The sequence below is a fragment of the Anopheles bellator genome, unplaced genomic scaffold (genome assembly GCF_943735745.2).
Source record: "Anopheles bellator unplaced genomic scaffold, idAnoBellAS_SP24_06.2 scaffold00869_ctg1, whole genome shotgun sequence".
NCBI classification, from domain to species: domain Eukaryota; kingdom Metazoa; phylum Arthropoda; class Insecta; order Diptera; family Culicidae; genus Anopheles; species Anopheles bellator.
The window spans coordinates 1-4,136 of record NW_026684993.1 but is presented as its reverse complement, the minus strand read 5'-3'; the positions used below and the strand labels follow the sequence as shown (position 1 = coordinate 4,136).

The 4,136-nt window shown below is 37.4% G+C and overlaps 1 long non-coding RNA gene across 1 annotated transcript; it reads right to left on the bottom strand.

Annotated features, from left to right (window-relative positions):
* Positions 1-14: 14 nt before the first annotated feature.
* On the bottom strand, positions 15-659 carry LOC131214424 (uncharacterized). The gene is made up of 3 exons (XR_009157029.1): positions 617-659; positions 380-516; positions 15-315 (listed from the first exon to the last, which is right to left on the bottom strand). It is a non-coding gene; the product is annotated as an uncharacterized LOC131214424 (long non-coding RNA).
* Positions 660-4,136: the final 3,477 nt, after the last annotated feature.

Sequence of the window (4,136 nt, the reverse complement as noted above, 5' to 3'; positions counted from 1 at the left end):
ATGATTCACGATTCATGATTTTATTATTTGTTTTACAAGGCAAATACTCTGTGCACTGCTAAGGTGCAGTTTTTACAAGTGGGACTTTTCCCGATTATGTCATGATCGTATCTATCTCTCGTATGAATATTAGTTCCAAAAGAAAATATCGATTGCATCAACATGTTACTGATGACATAGATTCTTTAAAAACACGCATTTTTGTTCTACAGGTACTTCAGTGACGGTCGAGGTCTAGCACCTTCTACGACGAAGGCAATACAACTTTTGGATTCATGTTACGACCATGTTCAAGCTCGGTTCATGTTTTAACGTCTGAAAATTGCAATAAAAACCTTAAGGTGAAAAAGCATGTAAGTGAATGTATGAAAATATATACAACTGTTTGACGGTGCGCTTCTTGAGGAACGTTTGCTGCTTTGCTGTGACATATTTTTTCCGCCTCCGAGTTGATGCTCCGCTAAATGTTTAGTCTGGTGTTTCAATAGTTCCAACAACTGGCCTCGGAACAAACTTCTGAAAGGTACCAAAATGTTTCATTATTAGTTGCAGATCAAAGTTAAGTTTAGAATCTTGTAAATGATAGCTGATTTGTCGGTTGATAGTCGTTGGCCACCTTTTTATCGTAATCAGTTGCATTCTCTGTGCCTTTCTGAAACCCAAACAAAACAAAACAAAACATTACCGCTGTCAAAATGGATTTTGACATCTGTCGACTGTAACTGAGGGGCTACATGAGGCGTAACGTAATGTTTTTGACATTACGGATTAATGCCAAACTGCTGCGCCTCTGTCAAAACGTTTACGGGTCGGCCGAGGCGTAAACCCGAGCGCAAATACTTTTTGCATATGCTTTGCTTGCAAACAGAGGATAATTTAAGTTGTTATTTGCTGGTATAGCAATAAAATCGATAAAACAGAAAAAAATATTCACAAATCAATTTATTTCTCTTCTATTTCTATTTTCTCGGACCAAAAACACAAACGTAAACACGTTTGATATTTCGTTTTGATATTTTTGCTGCCACACGAAGCGTAAACGATTTGACATTACAAACATTATTTTTACGCTAGTTTTCACGCCTCATGTAGCCCCCCAGTAACGCCTCGCAAAGGATTGCAAACCACGAACGTAATGAAATATTTCGTTTCCGCCTAATGCAATATTTCACTTATTTTCAATTTACTTTTCATGTATAAGTAACCGTTAAGAATACAGTGATTATATCATTAAAGTAAAAGATTTTTTTACCGTTCATGACGATATCACAATTGATGTAGTATTTAATCAAGCATCGATTGATTTAAGTTTGAGTGAAGAAATGGACTAATCAGTATTCTATCAAGCGTTTAAACAATAGTTCATGTGTTGGATACTTCGGATGGCGAATATTAATTACTTGTTTCAAACTTCCCTTAAACGCTATCGGTAAAGCTCCTCGATCATTTTCTATCCTTTTTTACACTCATGGGGCATTAGATTTATATCGGAATTTCGATATTTGCAGATGTTTGCAGTGTCATGCAGAGTGCATAGCTCCTAAATAAACATTAAAATATTTCAAATACGATAACGCCGCGATAATTGAATAGTTTTTTGTGAACAATGTTCGCTACAATTCATGCTATAATGTGGATAAGATTTTTTTTGTTATGGACTAACTTTCGATTGTTTGTAATCTTTAAATTGCATGCCTACTAGTTTAGAGATAGAGATCGAACACTGCAATCTTCATTGCAAATTAAAACCTTAAAAACTAAAATATTGAACTACTAAAATAACATCTAAATAACTAAAATATAAAAGTAGCAGAATCCCTTATACATTGTGACAATAAAGTATCCGGAAATTTGTGATTTAAAAAAATATGCTTTATTCGATTTTCGATTATTTTGTGGCTTTAGATTGCTACACATGTCAGTGACTTATGGAGAAGATGAAAACGTCGAAAAGCAAAGTTTGGTCGAATGTGAACAGTTTCGTTTACAATTTTCTTCAATTACAGGATCGTGGTGCCACATGAGTTGTTACCGATAGATAGAACGGTCCATAACGAATATTACTTGCAAGTTATGCGCAATTTGCGCGAAGCAATCCGCCACAAACGCGAAATTCAAAAATAAAACCCAAATGTCGTGAAATTTTTTGAACAGACCACGTACACACGAAGTTTAAGATCGTTGCTTGTGTGCGAATTTTTGGCCAAAAACTACAAACTAATGATGCCAAAGCCCCACCATATTATCCAAATCTGGCCCCCTATGCCTTTTCTTGTTTCCAAAACTCAAATTACCGCTTCTTGGTCAATTTATTTAGGAGAAGGCAGAAATCGTCGATGAGACAAAACTCTTTCACGCAAAAAAGCTGCAAAAAAATAACTGAACTTTAAAAATAGCCGAAATTTTCAACATAAGTGAGTGACGTATGTAGCAACATAACGCAACAAAAAAATCGAAAATCAAATAAAGCATTTTTTTAAATCACAAATTCCCGGTACTTATTTGACAGAATGTGTAATACACTCTACAAAAATAACATTCTTACAAATAACAAGCGAGAACAGATTGATCCTGCCTTTTTGGTTCAATCTTCAAAAGATGGACACAAATGAAATTATCAATCATTTTCCCACTAAAAATACTCATGTATTCGTTATGCTGAAAAAGTAATGGCAACAATCAATAGAGTTTATGTTTATTTGAAAAAATCGAAGTCAATCGATCGATCTACAATGGATGTGCGAAATTTGTGCTCTACATTTGCTGCATAACTACATTTGCTGCATAAATTGCAAAAGAACTCATTTTTGGAAGGTCGTTTGTAGCTTCAGTTTTATCCGTTCAATAAATTCGATGTGATAGTGGTTCCTATGCCTGTTTTAACTTCGACCCAGCAAAGAACTCACTAGGGGCAGCAGAAGAGGTCTTTCAAGCGCGTCTGAATTTCTCACGAACGCGGTCAAATGTTTCCGGGCAGAAACGCGGTTGAAGATTGCCTATCAACATCAACTGCACCACGGTGATAACTTGCTGACGGAACTCCGGCCCCAGTCTCGCGAGGAACACAGTGAAGTCAGCTTCTTTCATCTTGTTGAAGTGCTCCGCTAGCTTATTGCTTAAGTCCTCACCGGCTAGTGGCGTCCCTCCAAAGATGATCCATTTGAATACTAAAGTCTGGACTCTTTCACGCAGCTCAGGCGTTAGCATGCTAAGGAGTCGGGCAAACTGCTGCTGAAAGAAAGCACCAGAGTCGCCTGGACTGTCCAATACATGTATCAGGTTGCGACGAACGTCGTCGAAAAGACCCTGTTCAACTGCAGAGACTGTTGGTTGAGAAGCGGTTTCTCCCAAGCTCACAAAGGCTAAAAGTGCAATGGCAAAACTTGCGGTTGTCTTCATTGTCGCAACGGTACTACTGCAAGCACAGCACGCCAGCAGCATTTTATATCTGACGTTATCTTTAAAAAAATACCCCGGTTTATCAGCAAACTTTTGTTTGTTAGTTTCCATGCTATTTCTGTAGCAGTTCCTGATGCACCGTAGCAGTTCCGCGTTCTATGAAGCCGTTTGTTACGTGGAGTTCCGTTATTACGAGACGCACTAACCTACAAAATGATGATCCTGGTTTTATCCAACCGATGATGTGAAGGTTATTTATAATTAAGGCAAGACATTAAGGAGGGTGTAAAGGTTAGAACCTACATATTTCATCTTAAAGAAAGCGTGCAATCAGAGAGCAAGCAAGGGCTGTAACTTGTTTTTCGCTCACATAAACAAATCAATTGTTAACTGATGTACCACTGAGTACCACTGAGTGAAACAATACTTTTGAGTTGTGACTAATTGTGTACTTTGTAGAACATCCCCATGCTTGTGTAAACGTAGCTCTGCTTTTGATGTGATATGCATAAATTTAACAAGCCATATCTGTTCGGTCAACAAGATCGTGTTTGCTTGCTTTAGCAACTCAACTGACTAACTCAATTCAACTGACGTACTAATCTGTACTGGACGTGATACTAATCTATACTTCGCACCAAGCGATGTGTATCCAGAACCATCCGTCGTGACAGGCATGATTATTGCATGATGATTCACGATTCATGATTTTATTATTTGTTTTACAAGGCAAATAC